At 38.0% G+C, this 11,907-nt stretch overlaps 1 pseudogene; it reads right to left on the bottom strand.

Moving 5' to 3' along the window:
* Positions 1–6,141: 6,141 nt before the first annotated feature.
* LOC145501345 (uncharacterized) lies at positions 6,142–10,787 on the bottom strand (annotated as a pseudogene).
* Positions 10,788–11,907: the final 1,120 nt, after the last annotated feature.

The following is an 11,907-nucleotide window of genomic DNA, read 5'->3' as shown; positions in this document are numbered from 1 at the left end:
ATAAACTTGTTATAAATCACACGTTAAAAACGCTTGGTGTTCCATTGGCTCTGGTATCTTCATGTCGGTTAGTAGGTAGTTTTAGGGTTTAAAAAGAATGAAGGCATGACTAACCAGGCATTTTACGGAAGCTTACAGTGGATACCCTTTCTTAAAAAGCATTTTCACATCAAACTTAGTTCAAACGGAAGAAAAGAGGATGGTACAAAAAAATATCTTTTTAGTTGAACGAAAAAAGAAAAAAAAGGAAAAAAGCGGAGTCCCTCGACTGGCATCGAGCGTAATTATGCCCTTCCGACCGCACAGCAGGTCAGAGGCGTAACCCATTGGGCTACCGGGGGACTCCTTGACAAGCTTAGAAAATTTAATAGCTAAATACGTGAAACAACAATATAGGTGTTACTGCAAACTAATTTTGCTTTAACCAACATGGATTAAACAATATTTTCAGACCCGACACAGATTAGGCGTCTCGATAACTTATAACTACTTTAACGATTTCCGTTCTTCTAAAAATAGTAACTGGTAGTCTTAGCAAACCTTTCATAGCTGCCAAAGCTTAGATCAAAGTTTAGCTCTGTACTATATTTAGTCTGATAAAGTTCTAATAAAACTATTACGAAAAATTTTAAATAATTTTTCATTTTAAGAGAGCGTTTTTTAAGTCGGTTTATAAACTTGTTATAAATCACACGTTTAAAACGCTTGGCGTTCCATTGGCTCTAGTATCTTCATATTGGTTAGTAGATAATTTTTAGCGCTTAAAAAGAATGAAGGCATGACTAGTCAGGCATTTTACGAAAGCTTACAATAGATATCCATTATTAAATAGCATTTTCACATCAGACTTACCTCAAACGGAAGAAAAGAGGATTGTACAAAGAAAAAAATGTCTATTGATGTTGAAACAAAAAGAATGATAATAAAAAAAGAATGAAAGCTGAGTCCCCCGACTGGCGTCGAGCGAATATATGCCCTTCCGACCGCACGGCAGGTCAGATGCGTAACCCATTGGGCTACCGGGGGACTCCTTTACAAGTATAGAAAATTTAATAGCTAGATACGTGAAACAACAATATAGGTGTTACTGGTAAACTAATTTGCTTTAACCAATATGGATTTACAAATATTTTTAGACCTGAAACAGATTGGCGTCTCCATAACCTATAGCTAATCTAAGGATTTCCGTTCTTCTAACAATAGTAACTCGCCGTCTTAGCAAACCTTTTTATAGCTGCCAAAGCTTAGGCCAAAGTTTAGTTCCGTGTCACCTTAGGTCCGATAAAGTTCTAATAAGCCATCACTAAAAATGTTAAATACTTTTTCATTTTAATAAAGCCTTTTTCAAGTCGGTTGAAAAACTCGCTATAAATCATTGTTTAAAACACGTGGTGTTCCATTGGCTCTGGTATCTTCATATTGGTTAGTAGGTAATTTTTAGGGCTTAAATAGAATGAAGGCATGACTAGTCAGGCAATTTACAGAAGCTTACAGTGCATACCCTTTCTTAAAATGCCTTTTCACGTCACAATTACCTCAAACGGAAGAATATAGAGGATTGTAAAAATATATAAATATATATATCTATTGAGGTTGAAACGAAAGAGAGAAAAAAAGAATAAAACCGGAGACCCCGACTTGCGTCGACCGTAGATATGCCCTTCCGACCGCACAGCAGGTCAGATGTGTAACCCACTGGGCTACCGGGGGAACTCCTTGACAAGCTTAGAAATTTAAGAGCTAAATACGTCAACCAACAATATAGGTGTTGCTTGGAATCTAATTTTGCTTTAACTAATATGGATTAAGAAATATTTTCAGAATAGAAGGAAGACATGACTAGTCAGGCATTTTACGGAAGCTTACAGTGGATACCCTTTCTTAAAAAGCATTTTTATATCAAACTTACTTTAAACGGAACAAAACAATTTTTTTTTTTTTTTAAAATTTGTATCTTAGAGATTCAGATTGAAACGACTGGTCGTCGCAAACACGTGGTTTTACTTGAACAATTACTAGACGTTAGCAAGAAGTGAACCCAGCAATACGAGCGGAAGATGATCCTGGTACTACTTGCAGCAAGAAAAAAACGTCAATGAGGAAGAAGATTAAAAGCAGCGACTGGAACCAAAAGCCAAGGAAGTGAAACGTATGTAAGAGGAGGGAGAAAAATTTATTTAAGGACTATACGTAGTACAAGAGTCAAATAGCGGAAGAAAGACAGACGGTTCAAAATTTAATATGTCACGCTATTTTGTTAGCGTTTTTTTTTTTTTAAGTAATAAAATTTTATTAACCCGTACAAATCTTTCATTATTTAAACAGGGTACAATCTTTACTATTATCACATAATTGTGACAATGAAACTAGACAGTGTGCAGACTCCAGGAACCAGTGTCCGTAAAGCGGGGTTGACAATATATGCCTGTGACTCAGGACACAGAAAAGTGTCCGTTGTCCGCATTAGCCGGTGTTCCTATAAAGCGGATTAATTTTAGAGAAATTGTATGAGCTTTTTGTTGGGAGAAACGAGATTGTCCGTTATAAGTGGGTGTTCGTAGAGCGGGGTTCCACTGTATAATCAAGGCAAACTACACAAAGCATTTGTACATTGGTCTTTCACTGACACACGTGCCGCTAAATACAGGAGTTGCGCACTATAAAAGAGCTCACCATTCCCAGACACAAAGAGGACGCCATGATGATGATGTCACGAGAGTCCTCGTCCCCGAATAATGACCTCACGAAAGTTTTTTTAAATAAATTATATTAGTTTAGTCGCAATGCATTATGGGAAGAAATTCATTCTTCCGCTGGCGGATAGCTCAGTTTGTTTTGTTCTTCTAACAATAGTAGTTCGCCTTTATATGACATTTCAGGCCATAAGTTGCCCGAGGAAAGCTTCAAAAGATTATAAGGTTCATTTCTGGGCTGAGCTCAAAACAATTAAAACAAAGCCCTTAAAGGGGCTCAGTTATGGTTTGCGCATATTGAAAAGTTGTCTATCAATTTTTCATATTCTTTGTTTGGAATCCATGTTAATCTTCTCCATCCTTAGCCATCCTTGTTCCTTTATGGTTTATCATTATCTCTTTGGTGTTTTTCTATCTTATTAAACTGTTATTTTCAGATTTCCTACCGTTTAAAGGTAATTTTGTATGTGGCCAAAATAACTCAAAATACCGTCACTGAGCTCCTTTAAGCTTTTTAAAAAGCCTTGCATCAGTTATAGAGTTTTTTTTTTTTAAATCCATTGTTGACTCTTTTTCAAACCGAAAAGAAATTAAGTTCCTATTGTGATGCGTACTTTTCAAGGTCTTTTTTAGAACCCAATTTTATTCCATATTTGAATGCGTACAACATTGGAACTTCACTTAAATCTAGCAAGGAGGTCTCAATGGAGTTAACCATTAGCCGTAAACTGGGCCCAAAATTTGGCTGTTAGAAAAATTTAACCGTTAGCCGCAAGCCTCAAGTCTCAAGTCTGAAGATTTCTTCTTAAGACATTTTGTGTCTTGTCTTGTGGCTTGCATTGGTATTTATAGCCTGCTATATTAGTCTACAATTCTTATAATAATAATAATAATAATAATAATAATAATAATAATAATAATAATAATAATAATAATAATAATACCTTTTTCCATCCCGGAATGGTCGTAAGACTTTGAATATGTCTTACAGTAATCAATATTAAATCGATAACGGTGGAGAGAGGGTACAGTCCGATATGCCGATAATTAACTGGGCAAAACATTTGACCGTCGATATCATCATTCCTTTGAACTTTTCTGCCATTAAAAAAGCAACTTTAGCCAAATGAATTCGTGATGTCCTTCAGTTTGCTGGAAATACTCATTGAAAGGTTCTTTTTAGATTTTTAACTGATTTTTCTCATCGCTTTTCGAGATAAAAAGTTACTTAATACCTTTAGAAAACAAAACAAAACAAAAAGCAGTATACATTACTAGTTCTTTTACAATTACCTTGCTTCCCGAGTCAACTGACAAATTTTTCAATGGTAGTTACACCAACAAGCCGGTACCGTTTTTTATCTAGCTGCTTTTCCACAGGAAAGTAGCAAAGGAAATCTCTCAGAAGAGAACAGGATCATCAACGGCAGGCTTTCCTGAACACGACGCACCAGTGAAAATGTTTTAAGCATTCTGTCAAGCAGGTTCAGGGTATTTTCTACCGTTATGTGTGTAAAGCCAGAGGATGCTGTCAAAATTGTCCTCTGTGCAATAGCTCTGCATAACTTCGTGAGATAAAGAGTTCAAGAGAAGTAATTCGTCATGTCCTTCACTGAACTGGAGATCATCACAGAAAGGTTCTTATTTTGACGTGTCATTAGATTGCTAACGGGTTTCGTTCAACTCTTTCCGTGATGCAACGTTAACAAACACCTCTACAATATAAATAACATTATACGTTACTTGTTTTTATGACTACCTTGTCGAGTAGACTCAAAATCCATCTCGACGGAGAATAGATCTTGATTTTTGTGTTTGCAAATTTGGCACCGTTACAGTTCCGTAACAACTCCAGACAGAAGCGCAGCAACAAACTGAATGCTTGAAACTTTTTCATACCCAATGGCGAGGGAAAAAGAAAATTTACACCAGTTTAAACATTGAACGTGCATGTTAAACAACGAACGCAAAGCAGTAATGTGATTTGCAATGTAAATATATAATTTTTTTCCAAACACGCGCGTGGTTCTCAAAGAGATCATTTGATTGTTTCGTGTCTTTACTGTATTTAGTTCGCAACACCTTATTACAATTCAGCCCTAGGAGATCGAGTGCCATTCCTTTGATCTTTCATATGGTGAATGGTCATATTAAAAAGGACGCGCAGAAAGTCATTGGTGACGGAGTAGGCAAATTCATTTATCCCTACTGTGTTGTCAAAAATTGTGGACTACAAAACGTTTTTATCCTCCGTTTACTACCTAGTTGAGGTGGCCATCGTGCGTTAGTTTACAAAGCTATAACGAAAACATGCAACTGTACAAACTAAATATTGAGCTCTTTAATACTATCAGTCAATCACTCAATCAATCAATCAATCAATCAATCAATCAATCAACTAATTATAGGCCCTTTGCAGCTGGGGGCACGTGACCAAATTTTTCCGAGAAAATTTTCGTATTATGGGCTATAACTTAAAGAATGCCAGAAATGGAAAGAGCGCATCGAAAATACCAAAATGGCCAAGTTTGAGGCCCCTGGCATTAAAGAGTAAGTTTATACGGCAGCTTGAATTTTCGGAAAATTTAGAGGATTTGTATGGAAAATGTTGCTGGAGAGCAAGACCTTGCTCTCCAACAACTTTTTCTATACAAATCTTCTTATTCTTTTAAAAGTTCAGACTGTCATAAAATCTCATTCCTTCATGATGGGGGCCTCAAACTTGGCCATTTTGATATTTTCGACATGCTATTTCCATTTCTGGCATTTGTTAAGTTATAACCCATAATTTTATGAAAAGTAGGTCACGTGATGGCTTAGCTGCAAAGGGCCTATTAAGTTAAGTAAGTAAGAACTTTATTTAAGGGTCAATGTATTTAGTCCACGTGGGCTAATTGGGGACACTGTATTAATTGTACCTAAAACTTTTCATTAATAGTATTATAAGATTCTCTTTAAAAAAATTAAAATTGAAATATTGGCAAACAAAGAAAGGATATAAAAGCGTATATGCTGTCCTAAAAAAACGCCTGAATTATGTTATATTAATTAAATTTTAATATTCTAAAATTCTATATTAATGTACATTTAAAAGTCTAAAAAAATTCGTCCTTTCTTCTTAATGGATGGGCGAGGTCTCTTATTTCGGGCGAAAAAATTTAATGGCCGCACAAGTTGCAGCGATTGCTGTTGTTACTTAGATAACCCGTGTAATCAGTGTATCAATCAATCAATCAATCAACCAACCAACCAACAACCAACCAACCAACCAACCAACCAACCAATCAATCAACCAATCAATCAATCAATCAATCAATCAATCAATCAATCAATCAATCAATAAGTGATGTTCATAACGTTCTGTTGAATGTAACCTTAGTTCAGCTGAATTCACATTTAAACAAAAGAATGTACTGTCTTAGCGATACCAGTATTCATCAGCAAAGCTTCATATGTAGTGTACATTGGGTTTCGGTTGTTTTTGCCAGCGCACTTCACTGGTTCTTTTCTTTGCCTTGGTTTTCTTTGGTGGATTCAGGATGACGTCACAACCTTCTTTTGCCTTATCCTTGACGCAAGCCACGTACTTTGTCACGTGATCGGATAAGTAAGCAAGTGGCGAGGATCCCGGGGAAAGAACCTAAAGAACATTAACAGTGAATTTAGCTTGAAAATTAAAACTAATAACACCGCCGCCTCTTCTGCTAAGATTTCCCTCTATTCAAACACCCTGGGCCTTGGATTTGGTTTGCCTCACAAGGCTTTATACATAGGATTGCAGTGAGTGTTTCTGTTGTATAAATGAGCTCCACAGATCTTCATACTACATTGAAATTACGCCCTGCGATCCATCTCCGTACCCCAGCACACTTTCCCTATTTTCTCCTTTTTGGACCCCATTCGTAGCTACAGTGTATGTTGCACATCTATAACATGAACTTAATTGACCGGCAAACAAGCTTTCTGATCTGTTGATCCCTCTCTCTTCCTTTGAAAAGTCGCTAAAATAGAGTTCAAGTAAAAGCAAACGCACCTGATAGTGGAAGTCTCTTAGATTGAAATCTTTGCCCAGAGCTCACTTAGAATAACTTTTTTCTTTCTTTATCTCCAGCTGACCAATCGTGTGAGCGGTCGCTTGTCCGGGGTCGCTCTGGTACCGAGTCACCTGACGAGGTTATAAAAGAACATTGGCTCGGATATGTTCAAAAATTGCTTAACAACAGATGTGAAGAGGACAACATATAAACCAACGTAAACTGAATGAATGGATTTTAGGGAGAAATGAAATGATTTCACACATCCTGGCAGGTTAATTTAGGGTCCACTGGGGTTTGAACTTATTCTTAATCAAGTTCGCTGATGGGCCAATACGTTCTGACCTATTTTAACGTCCAGCTGATTAGAATAATTCAACATACTCAGCTATGTCGCGAGGTACTGGATCTGGTATTATTGTTCAACTTCTCAGTAATCCGCCGATCAGCCTTACGTCATGTCTAGTTGAAATATCTATTGTTTACTGTTGTTTTGTAGAAACTGTTTGGTCTGTAGAAAGTGTTTAGTCTAAAGAAACGAAACCATCTTAGGGATAATTAACTGCGATCTTAAATCATTATTCACGTAGATATATAGGAATGGCGGAACATATTTTAAATTGGGGCGGGAGGGGGGGGGGGGGGGGCAGGGGAGGCTTACAAGAGAGCGCCAGAGGCGCTAACTTGTAGGGTGTCTGGAGATATTTGTAAAATTATTATTTTATGGAGTCTTTGCGCGAAAATGGGGGGAGTTAACCCCCCAGCCTCCTCCCCCGGCTCCACCGTCCCTGATATATAGAGATTCTCCTGAGCATAAAACCACAAGAAATATAACCACCTCTCCCTCCCTTCTCGGTGCGAGTCGTTGATTGTACTTTTAGTAAAGAGTTGTGAATTGCTGGGATATTTTTTTTTTTTTCAACTCTCACGGGCTACAAATGAATGGCAGGGGTTCAAGTGTAATGCTCACTTGGTAAAAAAGTGGAAATTTGTTGCTGTCAGTATAGACTTCGAGCTATTTTCTCACTTCCTTCTTGGGAAGGTCTGTATTGTCCCACGCGTATTTACTAAAGTACTCCAGGGCGGTGTCTCTTGTGAAACCAAAATAGTGCAAACGAGTGTCCACGATCAATCGAAGAGCTTGCCATACCTACCCTAAGAAGAGTGGAGATAACTACAAGGAAAACAGTCGTTTTTGGAACAAAATAAGAAATAACTGCCACCACAATTACGTTAAAGGAGCTCAGTGACAGTAGTTTAAGTTATTTTGGCCACGTACGAAATTACTTTTAAATTGAAGGCAACCTGAAAGTAGTAGTTGACTAAGATAGAAAAACACTAGAGAGATAATAATAAACTATAAATAAACTAGACGCTTTGCTGTGTGTACCCAGGCAGTCGTTATACTGAGAAGCAACAGCCATATTGCAATTGAGCTAAATGTTCTGCATTTGAAGTTGTACGAAATTCAATCGAATTGATGTGCTTAAGCTATTCTGCTTTTGATTGCATTTCCTGGAATCGATTAATAGCTTATTACTCGTTTGCAAGTCTTTAGGATGTGAAATGAGTAAAGGTCTTTATATCAACCTATAAACGTTTCAGTCTATTTTCCTTAGCCTTTGTCGTTGCTATTTGCGTTTCTCAAGCAAGCGAGACATTTTGAATTTCATTGTTATGGCGATGCGTGACATAGACCTACGAACGCGGTTGTCGAAATCATATACTTATCTCGTGATTTTTAGCCCATTTAGAAGTTAAAGTATTAGGAAAAGTGCTTCCGTAAATGCTTGTTTGCTCAGTACAGATAATCAGTCGCCTAGATTGCCAAAGCAAGTTCCAGATGTTTACAATATTTTCCGGCCGCAATGTAGGCGTACCGCGGAGGTACACCAACATGGAGGTTCCATACTGGTCTCTGTAAATTTGTGCAAAATATTTCGACGAATATCTGAGCTTGGGAAAACGCACAGACCTAAAAATTCGAGGAGTGCCATCTTTATTAATCTCCTATAACATCACAATTTCTTGATTTTATCCACTAAATGGTTTTCGAATAAATTTTTTATTGCGTCAGGATTGCGTGACAGTGCAAGCCAAGAATTGTTTTGTTGGGGTCACTGACATACATTAGCTGCTTTCAGCTTAAATGTGCAATAATTCGCTACATGAGTTTCTCTCTTGTTAAGACACATAACTCTGTTACAAGCAAATAACGAGAGAATATCGTTTAGTTCGAGATTTTATCTTTATTACACTTTACGAAGTTTGTCAGAGCATTTTACTTAGGTGCACTCGAACAGATGAATTCGTAAACAAATTCTCTAACCTTCTGCTCTTGTTGCTCAGACGTTCTTGAGCTCGTGCTGGGATTCTGCTTGGTTCAAGATCACGTCTAAAAATACGAAGACGCTTCTGAAGATGCTTTTTATCAAGTTGAAGAGTTGATAGCCCGGGTTGATGACATCTTTGGTATAACATGACTCATGATTCACTCAAAATGTTCGCTCGTAAATTGATCTCTCTTAAGGCTTGCAGCGACCCGTTCCGAAAACGCTCAACGTCCTTTAGTGTTGGTCTACCTTGAACGGTGTGTTCGTTTGTATGTGATTTCATCGCCCTAGAAATCATGGAATCCGTGCTAACTTTTCTCGACGACTACCTCTGTAAATTCCATGTGCTGTACGCATGCATAGGTGGCGCATGCGCTTTAGAGACCAGACGGCGATTTGTGACTGAACGCGGAAAAAAAGAAAGCCGAAATTTAAACCCAGGCCTCACAGCCTGGATAACAAGGACGGTTAAGGATGGAGAAGATTGACACCGATTACAAACGAAGAACTTGAAAAATTTAAGCTAAATTTTTCAGGATGCGGACGTAGCTCCTTTCGGAGTGATGGTGCTGCAATTAAACAAAACAATAATGAAGGGAATTAAAACATAAAAACATCTGCCATTGAGTTGACGAGGCTTGAGATATATGGCGTCACTCTACATAACCACAGAAGTTGCCTCATTCTGTAGAAAGCTATCCAGATATACTCTTATATTATTAAATAATCTTAGCAGTTTCGTTGCCTGTTCGCGTTTTAGACAACAATCTGGTACAATTTGATGGACGATCTTCAGTACATTTTTGATGACGACGGAAAACTCCTCTTACAATGATTATTTAAAGTAACGTAAGAAAACATAACGTAACGTAATATAGCATAACGTAAAGTAACGTAACGTAACATGACACACATGCAACATGTAGCAAGATGAGTAACCAATAAAGAATCAGTAGAAATGAGCTAAAACTTAATGATGTGTGACACTAAAATGATAAACTAAAATATGAGCCTCAAAGCCCTTTTAAATGCCAAAGAGTAGCTGATTTGCAAAATGCTTCAGGATTAGCCCTTCTTCAGTAGAAGAAAAATGGGTAAACAATAGCTTTGATTGGCGCACTCTCTCCTTATCTGCCACTTCAGCATTCCAAACTTCCGCATGGGTTCATACTTGTAAGTGTCTGTATCTTGAGCTATGAGCGGATTCTCAGCGTATAGAGCCCAACCTTCTGTAAACGCCGTGTAATAGGTGACGCTGTCAAGCCAACTAATCACACCGCCGCAGCTGTCACGGAAATGTTCTGTGTTACCTTGAACCTGTTACAGGAGAAGAGGAACGTTACGAATAACTATGAGAACTAGTTTTCTATGAGCGAGCAACCGATGAGTTGATCACCAAATCCAGGTAGGTTTAGTAAAATAACTTGACAGGAACACAGAACTAGCACGAGCTGTTGATGTACATGTAATGATAGCGCGAGCAAAGAGAATCTACATTTTGATGATCAAAATGAACGATTTTTTTTTCTTTTGTCGCGCTGTTTTCTAAAAGAAATAGAAAACATGCTCTCCGAGTTTCTATGGAGTTATTTGGGATTGTGTTGCAGCGCATTTCTCGTTCTCCCAAACTTCCACTTGTGCTTCTCCCAAACTTCCTCTTGTGTTTCTATAACGGGGTGTTGCTCCATGTTGTTGAGCAGTTTTCGTAGCAAAACTGAAGCAATCATTCTGGCCAATTAAAAATTACATAGACAATCCAGTAAACCAATCAGAACTCAAAGCAATACACGTAGCCAATGCAAAGCGCGGGAAAACGTGTGGAAGCGAGTCACGATTGGGAAGCGCGTTGACTGCAGTAACTGATATATGTGTAGACAACTTAAATTAATTAGCCCTTTCTCTTTTACAATAGGTTCAGTACTAAACCTCACCTGGCCGGAAAATCCCAGGCTCTGACAACTGAGCAGATCAGTGCGGTGCAAAGCGGCGCATTAGCACATATCCCCCTCACCCCAGGACTTCTCATGCACAAGATATCAAAACCCCGGCTTTTCTCAGACTTTGAATATCATTCCGGAAACGAAACCCCATTTCTTTCTGAAAAATAGCTTCTTGTTAAAGCTGCCAAGGCTTAGGCCAAAGTTTATTTCTGTGCAAAAGTCCCAAAAAATTCAAACGAAGAATTAAGGCATGACTAGTCGGATGTTTTTTAGGGAAACTTAGGCTGGAAACCCTTTCTTCAAAATCAGTTTCACTTCAAACTTAATTTAGGCGGAAGAAAAGAAGATTGTACAAAAAATTAAGACAAGAAAGAAAAAAATTAACAGCGGAGTCTTCCGACTGGCGTCGAGCGTATGACGTGTGCCCTTCCAACCGCGCAGCAGGTCAGATGCGTAACCCACTGGGCTACCGGGGGACTCCTTGACTAGCTTGGAAAATTTAATAGCTAAATACCTTAAACAATAATATACGTGTGACTGAGAAACCAATTTTATGTGCCCTTAACAAAAATGTTGAGACCTGAAAGAGATTGGACTGTTCAGTAACTTATTACTCGCAGCCCTAGGAAACGTTGTAAAGCTGTCAAGATTTAGGCCAAAGTTTATTTCTGTGCAAAACTCGCAAAAAATTTAATCGAAGAATTAAGGCATCAGTATTTAGACATTTTTAGGGAAACTTAGGGTGGGAAGCCTTTCTTCAAAATCCAGTTTTTGCTTGAAAACTACTTGAAACAAAATAAAACAAGATGGTACAAAAAAAATTGACACAAGAAAGGAGAAAAATTAAATGGGTGGCCCCTGACTGGCGTCGAGCGTGTGTATGCCCTTTGTACCGTACAGCAGGTCA

Source organism: Orbicella franksi, chromosome 1 (assembly GCF_964199315.1).
Source record: "Orbicella franksi chromosome 1, jaOrbFran1.1, whole genome shotgun sequence".
In the NCBI taxonomy this organism is placed as follows: domain Eukaryota; kingdom Metazoa; phylum Cnidaria; class Anthozoa; order Scleractinia; family Merulinidae; genus Orbicella; species Orbicella franksi.
The sequence above is the reverse complement of the archived record's forward strand: the minus strand, read 5'-3'. Positions and strand labels throughout refer to the sequence as shown.